The 19852-nt window shown below is 45.9% G+C and overlaps 2 non-coding genes and 2 pseudogenes across 2 annotated transcripts; 2 read left to right on the top strand and 2 right to left on the bottom strand.

Annotated features, from left to right (window-relative positions):
• Window positions 1-1884: 1884 nt before the first annotated feature.
• LOC123057060 (inactive anthranilate O-methyltransferase 1-like) lies at window positions 1885-8430 on the top strand (annotated as a pseudogene).
• A 624-nt stretch (window positions 8431-9054) lies between these two features.
• TRNAK-CUU (transfer RNA lysine (anticodon CUU)) lies at window positions 9055-9128 on the bottom strand. The gene has a single exon. It is a non-coding gene; the product is annotated as a tRNA-Lys (tRNA).
• Window positions 9129-9672: 544 nt separating this feature from the next.
• LOC123058860 (transcription initiation factor TFIID subunit 9-like) lies at window positions 9673-18860 on the bottom strand (annotated as a pseudogene).
• Window positions 18861-18961: 101 nt separating this feature from the next.
• TRNAS-GCU (transfer RNA serine (anticodon GCU)) lies at window positions 18962-19043 on the top strand. The gene has a single exon. It is a non-coding gene; the product is annotated as a tRNA-Ser (tRNA).
• The last annotated feature ends 809 nt before the right edge of the window (window positions 19044-19852 follow it).

Raw genomic sequence — 19852 nt, 5'->3', positions numbered from 1 at the left:
TCACAAACCATAACATAAAATGAAAGAACACATCAAATGACCCAACTTAGTACTTAAGATTCATAGTTCAAGGACATAACTTAGTCTTCATCACAAATAACCCAACTACAGAATTAATAGAGTTCAACACAGCCAAAGTTAACACATTACAAGCTTTAGTCCAAAGCTATTACAAAAGACAATGACCCACATGGTCAGACTACAACTCAACTTAGTCTTCATCACAAATAGCCTTAATCTGGTGAAGCTTTCTCTTGTTACTATCACATGCTGTCTTGAGCTCAACAATGCAGGAAGCAAGAGTACTCTTCTCCATGGTCAACTTCTCCTTCTCTTTCATCAGCTCAGCAATGCAACTGTCCACCTGATCCTTCTCTTTCTTCAGGTCATCCTTCTCTTTCTTCAGGTCAGCATAGCAAATCTTCAAAGTCCTCTTATCAGAGCTCATCTTTTCCTTCTCTTTGAGATGCTTGAACTTCAAATTCCTAATGACAGTGGCTTGAGCTACATGAATTAACTTTAACTGGTCATGAGCAGCCTTCCATTTTTTGATCTCCTCATCCTTTGCAAAGCTGCTTTCCACACTGATTGTAATGTTCTCAGCATCATCATTCTTATGATTTACCTCACGCAGGTTATCCTGTGAATCTAGGAGGTTGTTAACATCTTCAACAAGCTTCTCATATGTCTCCTGCAGCTCTTTTTTTTGCTGTGTGAGTATGTGTACAGTAGATGAATGCTCCAGGCATGCCATCCTATTGTCATGCTGGCTACGCTCATACATAATCCACAGCTTGTGAAGAGCATTCTGCAGATGATCTGGCCACTCCTCATCTACCCACTGCACTAATCCACAATTATTAGCACCCTGCAAAGAAGTTACAGATTAAATTAGTTACAGAAAAAATCAGTTAAGTTAATGTACCACATTCAGTTAGGTTAAAGTACAAGATTCAATTAAGTTAATTGATCAGATTCAGTTAAGTTAATTATCAGATTCAGTTAAGTTAATTGATCAGATTCAGTTAAGTTAATCTACCATATTCAGTTAAGTCAATCTACCATATTCAGTTAAGTTTATCTACCAGATTCAGTTAATAAAGAGTTACTATCAACCATAGAACAGTTACTACGAACCCTAGAACAGAACATGAACAATACCTATGAACCCTAGACCATGAACAGTAAATATGAACCCTAGATGATGAACTGGACTGCTGCAAAGCTAGGACTAAATACTTACTTCAGTGGCACAGGCAATGAACCTCCTCCCAGTGCTTATCCCCTCGAATGCAACACATTTCCTCCCTGGATTCCCATGCTCGCACATCACCATCAAATCGTCAGCAGCACCCTCGAACAACGGGTCATCACTCGTAGCTGGGATCTGGGCAATCCAACACAAACTTGTTCAAAACGAGCAGAACTAGTAGAACCCTAGAACACGTACTCCCTAGAACACAAATGAGCGGCGGCCAAAACAAACAGAGAACCAGAGGAACAACTGACCTTGAGAGGGGAGTCGGGAGTGAGGTTGTACTGCGCGGCGGAGCCATCAGTGCTTTCGCTCTCGCTCCAGGACACCATGGCGGCCGGCGGCTGCCGGAGAGGAAGAGGAGAACGAAGAAGGGAGAAAGAGTGCGGGCGAGATTTGTGAGAGAGCTAGTGCGGTCGGGCGAGCCGACCGCGTCGGTTTGACCAAGTAGTGAGTAACGGCGCCGTCCGCCTCGCCGTTACGCCACGTCACCTATTTTGGGTCCCACCTGTCGGAAACGCCCTTAGAGGCTGCAAATCAAGTGATCAGTGCTTTTTGCAAAAAATTTACCGAATGCGCAGTGTCTTTTGCAAATGATTAGAGACCAGGTTGTTTTCCGCAGAAGAAGCCCCAAATATGGTGGTTTTTTTGCAATTAACTCGTCTCCCGGGCGAGACACGACGGCCGGCGGGATCCGCGCCGCCAAGCACCCTCGCTGCCGCGGCCGGAGAGAGTCAGGAATGTTCGTTTTGCAGGCGAGCGGCGCGGCGGCTTGATAGGTGGTGGCGCTGACGGCCACGAACGCGCGCCTCTACGACGCCGCCGCCGCCGCCATCCCGGCGCTCCTCGACTCACCTCTTCGACGCCGACGCGCTCAAGCGCCTCCTCGTCGTCATAGCGCAGGGCGTCGACGTCGCCCACTCTTGCCGCAGGTTCGGTTCGGTCAAATCCCTCCTCCTCTCGCCCCATGCGCCGCGGATACTGACGGAATTTCCACTACTGGCTGGCGGCTGCGTGCAGGTGGTCAAAGAACGTGGCGGCGCAGTCGGCTACCTCTGCTACCTGCGCCGTCGCTGGAGGTGAAGAAGCTAATCTGCCTCTACTAGAGTCGCCGGGCGCCGGATTGCTAACAAGAAATGGAAAGGCAAGAGGGGGCCTTTAAGTCGGGCTCTGCGCTCCAGCGCCCGCCATCAGTTCGACGAAATGCCGCCTACCCTCCTCCTTAGGTGCTCTGTACACGGCCGACGGGCGGAGCCGCTTGTGCAGGACACGCTGGAAGATCATCGTGCGCAAGTAGTTCTACCGCATGTCATCATGGCCTCTTGGGGAACCGAGTTGAATGGACATGTGGTCGACACACTGCTCCGGGAGAAAGGTAGATGGATGGCATCACGGAGCCGAACACGACCACCAACTAAGGCTACAGTTTTCATGGTGATCAAGGCACTGCTTTGCGAGTGACGACTGGCTGGGTGGTCCACACGCGGGGTGCTCCGACTAAATTCGCGGCGAGGGTGTGTCTACTGAAATAAGTGCTTGATCAGATGACCAGATAAGTGATGTGTCCCTGCTTTCTTTCTTTGTTTAAGAGGCACTGCATTTGTTTCCTTTGATCTATATCCATTAGCAAATGCGGCTGTCCATGAACTCGCTCAACTAGCTTTTACGTGTACAACACATTGTAATGTATGGCTTCTACAAAGCTTGAGATTGTAGCACTTACTCAATTTTTTTTGTGGCAAAACAGTTGTAACATGCTATGTATTTCCAATCTATCCGATCAGGAGATTGGGAATGAGACACACACAAAAGAATCTTCAAGAGTTTGGAGGGAGGATAAGAGCAGAAACAGTACAGAAACTAAGCACCCAGACTGCTTGAGATTGTGACACTTATTCTTAGTAATCAATATAGCTCTCTTTTCTCACTGACAAATGTGTGTCTGTTCGTGTAACTTTGTAATTACATTGCTAATCTTGGTGATAACTGACACTGCTGTCATACTTGCTGTATGGTCCATGACAATATGTGAATACTCCAATCTATTGTTCTTATTCAGTAAATCTCATTGTGATCATGTTAATGCTAATCATGTACTGGAAATTCCGGTAAAGAAACAATGTAGGGTAAACTCAATCATTATTCTGTTTCCATACTCAACTTGAAGAGCCAACATATTCTACCATGTCAAATAATAATAATTCTGCTGGCTTAAATCAATATCATATCTGGCAGTGACAGGTTGTTATTCTTATCTGAATTTGACCCTTCAACCTTTCTACCTTATAATTAACACGTTTACGTTATAAAAAGAAGAATTGAAGTTCCACTGTGCAATCAAAGTCATGGCCTCAAAATGACAAATCTGCTGATCTAAAACAAACTCTAGTAGTGACAGGTTGTTAATTTATTATATCCTGATGTGAATTAGACCTAATCTTTCATGCAACCTTCCTATTAGCAGCCCCTGAGATTGATAAGCACGTTGACCCTAACGGGCTGCCCAATAAGCAGTCTGAACAGCATATAAAACATAGAATTGAAGGGCACCATCACCATCTCCTTCCTAATCTTGCCCTCTAAGGTTCAAGGTCTTCGGAGGTTGGGTGTGCTGCATGCAAAGCCATGGCTTCCAAAAAGATGGCGCACATTATGACTCAAGGACAAGGGGAAACTAGCTATACTCAACTCTAGTATTCAGGTATTTTCTCTTCTGTCTATTAATTTAGTACTGTTGACTCTACGGTCTCTTGGAACTTGGCTTCCGAAGATTCTCTCACCAAGAATTTGTTCACAATATATCTTATATTACTGGCATTTAAATTAACACCATTATGCAAAATAAGAACAAGAATTGGGATAGATTTAGATTTTTCTGAATAAGTACATGTCAACTGCAGAATGCTGAGCAGAAGAAGATGAAAAAACCCTGATTGAAGCGGTCATCATTGAATTATGCAGCAGCACCGGCACCTTGCAGCCCAGCAAGATGATGATCGTGGACTTGGGCTGCTCCACTGGTCCAAATGCGCTTGCATTGGTATCGATCACCGTTGAGGCGATCCACGCTAATTGTCTTCAGTTCCAGCAACCACCACCGGAAGTGTGTGTGCTCCTCAACGATCTCCCCGAGAACGACTTCAACACGGTGGTGAAGAGCCTGGTCACGCTCCGTCAAAGCAGCGATCCTGTTGCCGTGACCGGTATCACACCAGGCTCGTTTTACGAGCGGCTCTTCACCAGTGAATCCTTGCATCTTGTTTGCTCGTCCAATAGCTTGCATTGGCTCTCAAAGGTGTGAGTTTGATGCTACTGGATGGATCAATCCACTGCATTACTCATTGACTCTGTAAGCAAAACCTTATGTTTACAGGCTCCAGAAGATCTAACAAAAAATCTCATCCCAGCATATGACATTGATGAGCATTCTAGGCATGAAAGGCTCTTCCCATGGTGCTTGAGGCTTATGCAAAACAGTACAGAAAAGATTTCACACTTTTTCTGGAGCTGAGAGCCAAAGAGTTGGTCTCAGGAGGCCGAATGATTGTTTCTCTGGTAGGGAGGCGTTCTGATGCAATCGCCACCAAATTCTCTTATATTTTAGAATTGTAGCTCAGATTCTATGTGTCATGGTCTCAGAGGTAAACTGCTTTACTTTCTTTTCTAGCATGTATCTTTTGCGATAGAACTCGTGCGGGCACTATATTTGACCTCATGATCTTATGGTTATATAAACAGGGTGTGATTGAAAAAAAAAGTTTGTTCCTTTTATGGGCTATTGTATGAATCTTCCAGCAAAGAGCTGAGGGAAATCATCCAAGAAGAGGGCTCCTTTTCAATCAGGGAGATGCGGGCACATGACCCTAGAACCGATATGAACAATGCTCTCAGCACCCCAGGCAGGTTCACGAGATTTCTTAGAGCTTTGTTTGAGCCGGTATTGGTCCAACATTTTGGAGATGTCATGGATGAATTCGTGAAGACCACGGAGCGGCGGTGGGTCCTAGAGGGAAGCTTGCAAGAGGAGAGGGCTAGATGTCCTTATGCTATGCTGGTTGTATCCCTTGCAAAGGCATGATTATCAGGTCCCTAAAGGTAACATCACATTTGATGATAGTGAACAGATGCTTTCTTTGAGGCCAAACGTGTGCCCACTTGATTCCGTAGACTAAAATCCATAGCGTGCTTTGAAGGTATTCAACATTCTGATGTATACCATATGCACATGTTTAACGGAACCATTTTTTTATGGAACATGGTCATGGATGAATTCATAAGGGCCGAAAAGAAGCACTGGAGCCTGCAACGCAGCTCGCAAGCTGTGTGTACCAAAACCCGAGAGTGATGCTGGTTTTATCGGGGGGTTTTCGACAAAGGGTGGATTTTATCCTTACCAAGGCATGACATGGCAACTGGTGTGTGACTTCTTAGCTTATATCTATCACAATGGCATGGCATGTTCGTAAAATTGAAGAGACAAAAAGATAAGTACCTGCTGAAATAAAATTTTAATTATCATTGTCAAGTGTTTGTATCTTCCCCTTATCTGACAATGTAGTTGAGTTTAATATTGATGTTCCGCTGATGTATAGGAAATTCCCTTCTGTTCATATGGTAATTTGAAAAATAGAATAGGACTCCTCACTAGTACAGAACATGCCATCTCTAGCTGTTCAAAAAACCCATCAGTGGCGGTTTACAGGACCGCCAGATCGTCAGTGATAGGTCAGTCCATCAGAGGCAGTTACCAACCGCCTGAAAGGACAATATGTGAGCACTCCAGTTAGTATCTGATTGTATATTCAATATGGTGCTTGTGTAATGCTAGTATTGTGCTAGGAATTACAGTAAAAATATATATGCCGGAAATTCAGTTAGTATCTGATTGTATATTCAACTGGAAGAGCCAACAAAATTTAACCATGTCAAATAACGATCCTGTTGGTCTAAACAAATATCCTCTGTAGTAGTGACAGATTGTTTTTCTTATCCGAATTCGACCCTTTAGTCTTTCTAGCTGGCCCAAACAGCAGTTACAAATAACAGATTGAGAAGCACATTGACCATTTTATTGCCCAAAGCAGCCAGAACAGTCATCCCTGTTGAGCACTGTAAAAGAAAATTTGAACTTCCAGCTCAAGCGGAGCAATGGCCTCAAAATAACAGGTAGCTGGTATAAGACAAACTCTGGTAGTGATAGGTTGTTAATGTATTATATGCTGATTTGGGTTTGACCCAATCTTTCATTAAACCTGTGTATGAGCTGGCCCTAGGATTGATAAGCACGTTGACCCATTTGCTTTGCCCAATAAGCAGCCAGAAGAGCCATCCCCAGCTAGCATAAAAAAACAAGAGCTGAACTTCCAGTACATCGTTGCCAACTCACCGCCTGCTTCCTAATCTTGCTCTCTCAGGTTCAAGTCTCTGGAGGTTAGCCCTGCTGCAAGCAAAGCCATGGCTTCCAAACAGATGGTGCATATGAATCATGGACAAGGCGAAACTAGCTACGCTCACAACTCCAGTTTTCAGGTAATTTCTGCTCTCTTAATTAGCTGATGAGTGTTGTTTCTACGGCCCCTTCTCCTGAAACTTGGCTTCTGAAGACTGTCTCATCAGGAATTTGCTCATAATATATCTTACATTACTAACAACTAAAGTAACACCATAATGAAAAATAAAAACAATATTGGGAAAGATTAAACTAGATTTCTGAAGAAGTACGAGTCGACTGCAGAGTGCTGAGCAGAACAGGATGAAGCCCCTGATAGAAGCAGCGATCGTCGAATTATGCAGCAACACCACCACCATGTCCCACGGGAAGATGGTGATTGCTGACTTGGGCTGCTCCTGTGGCCCAAATGCGGTAGCACTGGTGTCCATCGCCCTCGAGGCCACCCACAGCCACTTTCTTTGGTTGCGGCAGCCACCTCCGGAAGTCTCTGTACTCCTCAATGATCTCCCATACAATGACTTCAACGCGGTGGTGAAAAGCCTGGTTGCGGTCCGTCAAATCGGCGAGCCTCTTGTCGTAACTGGTGCTGTGCCAGGGTCATTCAATGAGAGGCTCTTCCTTAGTGCCTCCGTGCATCTTTTCTGTTCATCCAACAGTCTTTATTGGCTCTCGAAGGTATGAGTTTGTTTGACACCACTCCAGTAGCATTCGTCCCTTCACTATCTGATCGTTCAGAGGTACAGGCTCCTGAAGATTTGAGGATAAACCAGATCCCGGCGTATGACATTGATGAGAATGCCAGGCGTGAAAGACTCCCAGTGGTCGCTGGAGCTTATGCACAGCAATTCAGGAAAGATTTCACGCTTTTCCTGCAGCTGAGAGCCAAAGAATTGGTCCCGGAAGGCCGGATGGTTGTTTCGCTCCAGGGGAGGCGTTCTGATGAGCCCGTCACCGAGAGCTCTCTCATCTGGGGAACTGCAGCTCAGATTTTAGGCACCATGGCCTCAGAGGTAAATGCAAGCTTTACTTTTTTTCTTATGAAACAAGGCAAAAGACTTGCCATTTTCATTGATTAAGAAGAAGAGAATTGCCCGGTTAATTGACGGAAAACCAAGGCAAGCTTTACTTTTGAACCATGTTGTCATTTGCTAATGAGCATTTTTGGATAACTAGCAGGGTGTGATTGACAAAGAAAAACTTGATTCTTTGTACATACCGGTGCATGGACCTTCCGACGAAGAGCTGAGAGAGATCATCCAAGAAGAGGGCTCCTTCTCAATCACAGAGATGCGGGTGCACGACCCTATAAGCGGCATGGACCGCGCGCTCCTCACCCCAAACAGGCTGGTGAACAGTCTGAGAGCTGCTTTCGAGCCAATAATAGTCCAGCATTTTGGATCGCCTGGAGAGATCATGGATGAATTCGTGAGGACCGGCGAGAAGCACTTGAGCCTGCAGCGCAGGTCACAGGTCAAGCACGCCAGAAACCCGAGAGTTATGCTGGTTGTATCACTCACCAAGGCATGACATGGCAATTGACGTGCTGCTGCTGCTAGTCTGTATCCCTCACCAATTTGTGTCATGCCTGTGAAATTCAACGTCGAACTTAACCGGATTTGTGAGAGACGGACAAGGCAAATATCTGCTGAAATTGCATTGTGAGACATATACTTTGCTGAATTGAGTGATATTGAAGTTCTGCAAAGGTACATACATGCTATTATTCCTTTCTGTTCCATGGCAATCTCATAAGAATTAGTGTTGTTCTCCTCTGGACCCATCTCTCCTGGCTCTCATCTATGCTATCAGTGAGGCATACCTTGGCCAGATTTTGGAATGCAGAAGATGTCTAGAAATCCCCCGGAGTGCGTTTGGCATGTCAAACCGGTGGCGACCACCCAAGTGGCACGACAGCCAGCGCGCACCGGACCGCGTTTCCTCGTTCCCGTAGCACCCCGTTCTCCCTGGTCATGGCCGCCTTGCCATCTCACCTCCCCGTGACGCCACCTAGCCCTCACGGCTGTTTCCCCCTTCCCTCTCTGTCTCCGACGCCGTCAGAGAGCGCCATGGCCTCAGAGGTCGCACATGCTGACATGCACACTCGAAGTGGCCTCTCCCAACTGATTGATCCTCAACCAGACCGCAGTATATACAGCGACGTGAACTTTACTGGAAAACAGTACACAGCCCGAGCAAAAGGCCAGTGCCTGTGTACAAATTACAAGCTGATGCTGTAAATAAACTGGAGCGTCTTGGTTTTTTAGCCAGTGGCCATCCATCATATTCATGCAGTACTTGCATGCAAATTGATTCCTGGAGAGTACAAAAAACAAAATTGAAAAGTGGTCGCCCACCGTGGGGGCTCGAAGCCACGACCACAAGGTTAAGAGCCTTGCGCTCTACCAACTGAGCTAGACGGGCTGTCTTGTTTTTGTTTTTATTCCTCACTAACTCTTCCATGCTCCACGCACAGAAGGTAATCAGTCCATCCTACTCCCTAGTCAAAAAAGCAAACACTGATAGAGAAACAAAAGTAGTGCAGGTCAGAAGATGATTGTCGAGGCACTACAGATTTATCTTTATTTCTATATATTGTACACTTGGTACTCCCTCTATGTAGGTTTATAGGACGTGCACGTATTGTTAGGTCCTCATTTCCACCAACCAAACATGTCATGCCGCCAAAAGCATAATAAGAACACCGACTTAGCATTCAGAAACAACGAACGGGACAGTTCAAGTGAAATCAATAAGTTGATAATAATGGACGGAAACTAATTAACCCGAGGTGTGCAGCTACAGTAAACACTACTTGCAAGGCTGCTCCCTTTCCTCGACACTCGGCATTTTTCATGGTGCCATACGAGGGCACAAGTCAGAAAGGGCGGTCGCAGCAGCTACGGAAGCATCAGCAAGCAGGCTCGCGGGAACAAGCACTAGGAACCAGCCAGCAATCTACAATTAGTTAGCCCGTGTTCAACTGATCAACTGTCACCAAAGGACGCTTTGCAGCCGCAGCAGCCACCGCGTTCAGTTGGAAAGACACCCTCTGGCTCTGGCTCTGAGGCTGATGTTGCTCGCTGCCCCTCTGATCCTGCGGATAGCTTGAACTAGGATTGGCAGGGCTTGCGTCGGCTCCCTCGTTGTCATCTTCTACTTCCTCAATCTGAGTTGGCGGCTTCAATGCGGGTAGAAGCTGGTAGTTTTCGCTCAACAAAGTGTCCTGCTCAGGTGGCAGAGGAATCGAGCCAGGTGGAGCAATAGACTTGGGCAGCGGGATTTTGTTCCGGCTGCGCGCCAACTCAAGTAGAACCTGCGACATCAGCAAAAAGACTTGCCATCCACCTATGCATATAGAGTACTTTGTGTCAGCTTGAGTTTCCAAGGATGTGATAAAAAGTAAAACAAGCAGTTGACTTCAAAGCATAACCACATGAGTTGTTCATAGCCTTTATTCACCCAAGATCTTGTTTAGTTGCACTTCTTAGCAGTTAACATGCAAGTGGATATACTTGTGCATGACCCTCAATCTCTAATATCTTCGTACTGCCTAATATGATTCATCAACATTTTAGGTAATATCTTCAGATGCCAGCCTCATATACAATAAGAATCATACACTGTTTGTTTGTGTTTCTATAGATGTCTATCCATGCATTCCAAAACATTGTTTGTACTATGCGTAGCTTGTTCCTGAAGAATTGAAGGGGCGGGAGTGAGAACACTGGTGTATCAGTGAATTGGCAGGTAACAGTCATTATGGAATGTTAGCTTGTTCCTGAAGAATTGAAGGGGCGGGAGTGAGAACACTGGTGTATCAGTGAATTGGCAGGTAACAGTCATTATGGAATGTATGTGGGGAATTCCGTATCGGATAAACCCAGAGGCAGGCACACCTGAGTTGGAATTGGCTGAGAGTTCGTTCAACGAAATAGTCTCTTCTGTTCCCCAAGTTAAGAGTCGTTTCAATAGAACTTGCAGCAGTCACGTTCTGCAGCAGTTTTGACCTTGTATCCGTCCAGGACACTAGTCTCGACTCATGTCCCCTAGCTGCAACGACTGATGCAAGTTACCGATAAAGAAGCCTTCCCCTAATCTCTGTTCGCCACTACCCGTTATCTTTCTGATCTGTGCTGGCTACGGTGCCTCCTCGCCGATACCTTGTCAGCCCTCTGGCATAGGCATAGCGATCTGATCTGAGGCTCTAACAGATGCTCTCCCTTCTGTGCGATTATTTGACTTGACCTACGAAGAGTGTCAAATCTAACAAAATTTGTCGATAATACAAATGATACTGTGGGCTCAGCTGAACATTCCTAACAAGACATGGACTAAATTGAACGTCGATCTTCTGCCCCAACTGGACTCTCATTGCATCATCGGTTACTATCTGCACCCAGGAATTTAAATGTCGGCACTCCCTAGTTACCCACCAAACTAGCAAAAGTTTGGTAGGTTCCAACTTCCCAAAGGATAAACGAGTCATCTTGGTCCTAGTGGTAGAATACTACTTGAGATGATCTGGGTTCAAATCCCACATTCCCTCGTATGTTTTCCTTATAATTTCAGTATAACAATGACTGATATGTTGGTCCCTCGAATGGGCTACAAGTGTGGAGTGTAGACAAAACGGCATCACGTGAGCTTAAATAAAGGACTCAAACCGCAATCTCTGTGTTCCGGATGGTGGCTTCTAACCACCATGTCTGAAGCTTTGATTGATTGTGGAATGCATTCATTTATTCAAGAAGTTGCCCCTTATTTGAAATTTACTAAATTTTAAAAATTTCCCAAAAAATATCTCTCCTGAGAACCAGATATTAACTGAAATCTCAACAGAACACATCATTTCTTGTATCGAGAATGTTTCTGCTGTGACACACCGGCACATTCTCTGTTGTGCCTATCGTTTCCCCAATTGGAATCCACAACATTACTCCCTCCGAATCTGACGGGTTCACAGGAAAGCCGGTCCTCGATCTAGGGTTTAAAGTGGCACCTTGCCCTCGTCATTCACCAACTGAATGAAGCTACGCAACCTAGTAATTTGCCCGACTCTAAGGAAGATATACTCTTGCGTGTTTAGTGAGGTTGGTCGAACTCGAGTAAATAGCATAAAACTACTAGTTTACAGGCTAAGGTTTCAAAAAACTACTAGTTTTTAATTTTTCTCAGAAAGCTACCAAACGCACGGTCCGCTGTTTCAAAAAACCCAAACCCACGGTGACTAGCGATTTAACCGTTTTTCTGACTGCCTGGGCCCATCTGTCAGGCCACGCGCGCTCACGGCGCGGCAGTTGACGGCCGTTAGCCGGCCGGCCCGGTCGGAACTGGGGTAAGTATACCCGCTCGGTCGGTCGGGATCACACGCTCGCTCACTCTCTCGTGCTCGCTCACTCCCCTGCTCCCAGTCCCCTGCTCCAGTACGAGCTCGCCGCCGCGCGCCGTCTTTGAGGCCGGTGGCCGTCGACCTCCTTGCCGCAATGCCTTCTTGGAACGACGAGGAAACCAGCTCGGAGGAGGAGTGCGAGGTTGTCAGCATGGACATGAGACTTATGGTAAGTTCTTTGCCACCTAGGGTTAGGGTTAGGGTTAGGTGCTAGTAGCTTAGGCTTCAGCCATGGATGTTGCTTAGTGTAGTGTTGTTGTTGTGTGTGTGATACTGTTCTTGATTAGTGAGGGTGGGGTTTGATTGTAGGATTGAGGTAACCTAGGGTTCATCTCTGTACAGTGTTAGGGTTCATGCTGATTTGGGGATTTAATGAACAGTGCAAGTTGATTCTGGTATTGAGTGCAGATTGAAACTAGTGTTTGTTGGTTATTATGGTTGTAGGAGGAACCAGACACCACTGTGGAGCCCCTTTTCTGTGGCCAACTTGAGCTTGCTCATCCCAAGTGCATTCTGCACCAACTGAGGCCTATTAAGCGTGTTGCTTTTGAAGGGCCTGTAACAGGGAGGCGTTTCTATGGCTGCCCAGTCCAGGTTAGATGCCAATTAAGTTTTCTGCTATGTATGTTCAGTGATGTTTGATATGATGCAACAATTTGTTTGATATGACAGACACATATGTATTTTTGTCACTTTGGAAACTTAATCATGGCATTGTAATAACTTATCATATCTCATTTATGTTATTAATAGTTAGAAAATCTTAAGTTTATCAAGTTAATCATGGAATTGAAATAAGGTACCAGTCCTTTTGTAATAACTTATCACATTTACAAATGCAGGAAAATGGTGTGAATTGTGGTGTTGTAGAGTGGGTTGATGGGCCTTGGCCAACTGTTCTTCAGAGATGTTTGTGCAAGCTAGGGAGATGTTCCATGAGCAGAACTTTGGAAGGGTAAATGACAAGGAAAAGTTTGAGAAGGAGTTGGCCAGGCTTAAGAGTGAGCATGAAAGGGAGTTGGCCAAGCTTAGGACTGAAAATGACAAGCTTTGCATTGAGTACACCAAGCTTGTTGATGATGTATCCAAGATGTTTGATTGGCAGGATGGTAGGGTGGACAAGCAGGTGTACCAGAAACAAGTGGAGGAGGAAGAACTTGAGAAGAAGAAGAAGGAGCTAGAGGAGAAAGCCATGTTGGAGGTGCAGATGGAAAAGCTCAAACTTGCAAAAGAGCAGAGGTGCATTTTGCAGAGCCAAGCTGATATCATCAGGAACACCAGGAAGGCTATGAAGGATGTTGAAGTTGACAGAGATGTTCTTAAGAAGGAGAAGGCAAAGCTTGAGCTTGTTGTTGCCGAGCTGCTAAAAGAAGGGTATGGCAGCAAGGAGAAGTTAGAGCAAATCAAGGCCATCCTTGAGTCTTGAACTTGCTGTGATATGTTGGTGAAGTAAGTACATCCAAAGGCCTTTATATAAGGATGTGGCCTGGCATGACTTCAAGTGATTATGGGTGTACATTTTGGGGGAATGTGAAGTTTAACCTAGTGTAAGAACCTTATTTGCTATGTTGTTAAGTTGTAATGGATCACCTATGGTATTAAGTGTTGTAATGGATCACCTATGCTATTAAGTAGTGGAAATGGATCTCTTATGCTACTAAGTTGTGGATCTTTTATGCTATTAAGTGTTCAACTTGATCTTATATCTTTTATATGTTATTTGTTAGCGTACATATATTATTTCTGTGGGTAATTGGGCTTAGTGGCCCACTACTCTCTGACCAAATGCAACCCTAGGCCTACTAAACCCAATCCCCCATCCATCTCTCAATATAAACCCCTCCCCACCCCCACCCTTTCCCAGTGACTCCACCAGCCGCCACCCAAAAGAAACCCTACAGATGGATCCTGACATGGGAGATGTCACAGAGGAAGAGGGGGAGGCTGTGGAGGTTAGGACAGCAGCAGATGCACAGAGGAGGAGGAGGAGGCGCAGGCAGAGGGCCCTGGAGGCGGCCCAGGATGAGCAGCAAGAGGAGTTCAACCGCCAACTCTCCAACAAGGTACTGGAGAAGTGCAATGATGAAGAATAGAGCTGGTTTTCACTGGAGGCAGGGGAAGATCATTCATGGAGATCATTAGGTGGGGAAGGATTAGGGCAGTCATGGCTCCTCATCCAGCAAGTAGGGCCAAAGATCCAGTGCCAGCTCTATTGGCAGCAGCTGACCTGGTGTTCTTTGCTGGAGAAGACCTTGATGACCTGGTGTTCTTTGTTGGAGAAGACCTTGATCCATTGCCAGAAATAGTTGTGTTCTTCTTCTTGGGAGGTGGTACTACTGTTGCAGAAGAGGTGTTGGTCCTGCTCTTCTTGAGAGGTGGTGGTGCTGCTGTTGTAGCTGGTGCTGCCCTCTTCCTTGACCTAGAAGCTGTCTGTGTTGACTCAGTTGTTGTTGGAGGAGGAGTTGGTGCAGGTGCAGAGGCAGCAGGTACCCTTGGTGGCCTTTGTGCAGTTGCAGCCATTGAAGAACCAGCCTCAGAGTAGTTTGCTCTATTTTCCTACACAAAAATATTAGTTAGAACTATTTTCCTACAAATGAAATGAATGTAACAATGCAATGAATGTAACAATGGAATGAATGGACATACCTGGTGCTTGTTCAGCCTCATCTGGAACTTAGGTTTCAAAGGGACACCACAATTGTTGATCTTGTGCCCTTGCTTCTTGCAGTTGCTGCATGTCACTGTACCAATCCTAGAAGTATCCTTTTTAGCTGGCACCTCAAACAGGCCTTTCTTCCTGGCAGTTTGTTTTTTACCTTTCTTTTCTCTAAACACAGGGGGAGAAATATCATCACCAGGTGTATGAGGCCAATGGTCAGGACCTGGCACAAGGAATATTATGTGCTTATATATTTCACAATACATGTGTTTCTTGAAAAAAGCAGAAACATAGTCTTCAGGGTGTATCTTCACTTTCTGCATTGCAGCAATGGCATGACTGCAAGGGATAGCTGTCATGTCCCACCTCCTACAGTCACAGGTCTCATTGTTCAAATTAACCTGTGACCCGCCATATCCTACAATCACAGGGGATTGCATTGCAGCTACTTGTGACCTGCCATATCCCTGGCCCTGCCATGTATGCTTCACAATATTTAGCCCACCTCTTCCCCTCTTCTAAAATCTTTGAATAAGTAGGTGTGATTTCCCATCTGCATGTCTCTATCTTCTCTCTGATCTTCTGAAACTTAATCATCAACTTTGTTCTTATGCCCTCTAACATAGTCCTGATTGGCTTGTTCCTAACATCCAATATCATTCTATTGAAAACCTCACTAAGGTTGTTTACTACCAGGTCTGTTTTGCACACAGTGTCCATTTTATACCTAGCCCAGGTATGCTCTGGTATCTGTGACAACCACTGCCAAGTTTCTAAACTTTCTTTTTTCAAATTCTCCATGCCTAAATCATGTCCATGTTTGGTAAAGGAATAGGCAGCCTGATCTAAATGTTTCTTAAGTTCCTCTCCTCTGAAACCAGCAGATTGGAAATTGGCATAAATATGTCTAAGACAAAACCTTTGTGGAGAGTCAGGGAATACATCATCTATTGCATTCAACAATCCCTGTTCAATGTAAGGTAATCTTAAGTGTTACTCATCTACTGAATAACATTTTACTCATGGCAAATGTAAAGGCAAATGTAAAGACTAGGTTCAGAACAATACCTTCTGCCTGTCAGACATAATTGTGTATTTGCCAAACTTATTGCCAGTTCCAATGACTGTTCTCAACTATGTGAGAAACCATGTCCAACTGTCTGTCTCTTCCTTATCAACAACACTAAAAGCTATTGGGAAGATGTTATTGTTGCCATCCCTCCCTGTAGCTGCCAATATCTGCTGACCAGTGCTTAGCTTGATGAAGCAACCATCCAGACCTGCTAACATGATAACATGAGTGCCTAAGTACATCAATGTTTAAAAAGCATATAAATTTCTGAATACTTACCTATAAATGGCCTGCATCCATTCAGAAAACCCTCCTTGCATGCAAACAAGCAGTAAAACATATAGTGAAACCTTAGGGTAGGAGCTGGGTTAAGTGGGTCCTCATGTGTTGTTACTATGCACCTACTGCCAGGGTTAGTATCTAGCACACACTGCAGGTAGTCCCTTATTCTGTGATACTGGAGTTTGTGATCTCCTTGCACAACCTCAACTGCTTGCTTCCTTGCCCTATATGCCAAGCTTTTAGGCACATGCACACCAAACTTCTTCTTTGTGTATGACATAATTGTGTCAACACCAGCTCCAGGGTTGGATCTGACTGTATCCTCACAAACCTTTGCAACCCAATTGACTGTCACCTTTGTGTTCTCTCCACTTGCTCCACAAGTGTGATCCAGGTTCATCTTCTTGATACTGAAAGTTGCCTCATGAGCTATCTTGGAGGCAACTATGTAAAACTCACAACCATGTTTTCTGTCAGAGCACCAAGCGATAACCCTAGTTGGTTCATTTCTGTGATACTCAAAATTCCTAAGAGTCCTCACATGAAAAATTTCTAAGTGCTTCTCTGAACTCAACTACATTTTCAAAGCAAAATGCATTGCAAACTGCTCATGTGCATCAGGCCTTGATGAATCATACCATATCCTCTCCTTCTTCTGCTTCTTCCTACTCTTCCTTCCAGATGGCAGCCTTGGTGCATCATCTTCATCACTTATGCCAAAATCACCTGGAAAACAGTACTCATCAGCTTCAGGGACATAATCTTCAAACTTGATGTGCTCAGGCTCACTGTGAGACTTGCTAGTTGGGCCAGGTTTTCTAACTGGCTTAAGCTTTTTGGCTGCTTTTGTAGTTACAGCAGGATCCTCTACTACTTCATCTTCAGAAACAACTGGTTCTTCCTCCCAAAACTCAGAAGGTTCTGAGTTAGCTACACAAAAGTGCTCTGCAGTATTAGTGCCAGCCTCATCTTCACCCCTGCACCAAGCTTTGTAAGAAATTTTCTCCCCTCTGTAATCACCCCTAAAGAACTCAAAATCTGAAGATGATTTGTCATCTTCAACTTCATCTTCTTCCTCTGGTACATCTTCTTCTTCTTCATCTGCTTCTTCTTCTACATCTTCTTCTTCCACAACTTTTTTCCCTTTGTTAAAATTGCTGCTTTGCTGTGTGTTCATGTAGGGCTCATCAGGGGTTAAAGCTGGCAAACTAGCATTAGAGGCAGGGTACAGAACACCTTCTTGTGAAACTCTGTAAACAACAGGATCACCAACATGATCAATGGGGATCTGTTCCTCATCTGCTGGGCTTGGATCAGTAGCTTTTCTGACACTGATGTTCAGTACCTTATTATCAACAAATAAGTTAAGCATTTCCTCTAATGCCTCCTCACTATCCAGGGCCTCCACACCCTCCAGCCCCTTTCCCTCTTTCTTTACATATGTCAGAAATGCATCCATGCCATAGCCCTCCAACTCAACCAATGCTAATATGGTCAGATAACTGATATCTGAGGAAACTGAATACTTTTTCTCCATATTATCTATTCCTTGGAAATGTAGCCTCAAGTCCCAAATCTCTTCATCTAAGATGTAGGATTAAATTGACAAACAACCGTTTTTAAGTCACTGAACATTACTGAACTTTCTTCTAATTACAGTGAATGCACTGACCAAATGAACTAACCAAATGCACTTTCTTCTACATTGACTTAACCAATAAAATACAGTAGCATGCCAAGAACAAACAATTACTATCTCTAGTTCTAATTTGAACTAAAGCACCCAAAAATTTTAACTAAAGGACCTAGACCAGAAACATTGACCAGTGTTTACCTCACTCCACCAAAGGACGACGCCCAATGGTGGCCGCCTGCTGGATCAGCATGGATGCGCTTCGCCACTGCCCTGGCCGCGCGGACTTCCAGATCTAAGCTCGCCGGATCCACAGGAGCCGCGGGCGGTGATGGCTGCTGCGACCGCTGCGCCGGGAAGCTCGAGCTGCCTAGCCATTTGTCCACCTCTGACTGTCCACCGCCCTCCTGGCCGGTGCCGCCTTGGCTCAATAGCTCGCCGCCAACGACATTTGACTACGCCGCCGCCATCGCCCACCTAGGTCACTGCGGGGGAGAGGAGGGGGAGAGGAGGGGGAGTGAGAGAGTGTGTGGCCCGACCGCCTACTTTGGTTCCGACCGGACCGCGTCGGCTAACGGCCGTCAACTGTCGCGCCGTGAGCGCGTGTGGCCACGTGGGCTGACAGATGGGCCCAATCCGTCAGAAAAATGGTTAAATCGCTAGTCACCGCGGGTTTGGTTTTTTGAAACAGCGGACCGCACGTTTGGTAGCTTTCTGAGAAAATTTAAAAACTGATAGTTTTTTGGAACCCTAACCTGTAAACTAGTAGTTTTATGCTATTTACTCATCGAACTCGTACCTCGCATGGCGGCGGCTGGGAGAAGGAGAAGTCGACCTTGGCCTGGATGGCGAGGCGGACGTCGTCGGCATCGAGCTGGGGCTTGGCCGCGTGGTCGGCGTAGACCTGGGCGTCGCCGAGCACGTCCCCGACTTAGCGGTAGGCCAGGTCCAGGAACTGGTGCACGACGCGCGGCTCGTACTCGCCCTCACCGAGCCCCATCGTCCATCGGCCGGAGGAGTTCCCGCACCACGCGCGCGTCGCGAGGCTCGTCCGGGCCGGAGGCTCCTCCCGCCGCTGCCGCGGACGGAAGCGATGGCCACACACCGCCGCTGTCCATGGTCTGATTGCTGTGTCCTGGCTAGTGGGGGTTTCGAGGAACGAATCGGAGTTAGATCTTGTGATTTTAAAAGATGCAAAGTTGCGAAAGATAACAACAAAGACGCTTTGGCCGAGTGGTTAAGGCGTGTGCCTGCTAAGTACATGGGGTTTCCCCGCGAGAGTTCGAATCTCTCAGGCGTCGATATTTTAGTTTTTACTAAAAATATTTTAGTGAGTAATAATTTTTCCTTGTGGCTTATTTCTATGTACTCCAAAAAAACATTTGCGAGAAAAACTTCTAATCTATTCGGCAACCCCTGCTCCTTCGGTAAGGAACGGAGCGCGCAGAGCACCCTGTTAGCAACTCGTCGAAATATAACTGCATGCCATTCCGCTTCGCAGCGGAGTTGCAGAGCGGAGGGATCCCGAATAGCTCCTTCATCAGCTGTTAAGGTAGTATAAAGAACACCATAAGTAAAAAAAATACATCCAGGCCCGTAGAACACCTAGCGATGACTATAAGCACGGGTGTCGGAAAGTCGTCGTGCTAAGGCCTTATGGGACCAGCGCACCAGAATAGCAACCACCGCCAATTAAAAGAAGCGTAGATCGAAAGGGTCAACCTGTAGACACACGGACATAAACGAACGAAGACAGGATCCACATGGATCACGAAGACAACCGCCAACAGAATCCCGGGAGATTCGTCGGAGAAAAACCTCCACACGCCCTTCGATAATGCTAGTGTCAGATCTCGGGTTCCAGCAAAACCCTCAAGGTTCGAACACTGGGGTGCGCGCGAAGATCTCCCCCTACCAACTCGCACCCTCAACCCTGCCACGATCTTAAAGGCAAGCTCGACGAACTCGCAACACAAGGGGCACAAGATTTATACTGGTTCAGGTCATCGTTGTGGTGTAATACCCTACTCCGGTGTGGTGTGATGGATTGTCTCTTGGCTTAGGATGAACAATACAAGGGGAAGAACAGCCTCCTGAGATGAGGTGTTCT

Source organism: Triticum aestivum, chromosome 3A (genome assembly GCF_018294505.1).
Source record: "Triticum aestivum cultivar Chinese Spring chromosome 3A, IWGSC CS RefSeq v2.1, whole genome shotgun sequence".
Classification (NCBI taxonomy): domain Eukaryota; kingdom Viridiplantae; phylum Streptophyta; class Magnoliopsida; order Poales; family Poaceae; genus Triticum; species Triticum aestivum.
This window is presented reverse-complemented; position numbering and strand designations above follow the sequence as displayed.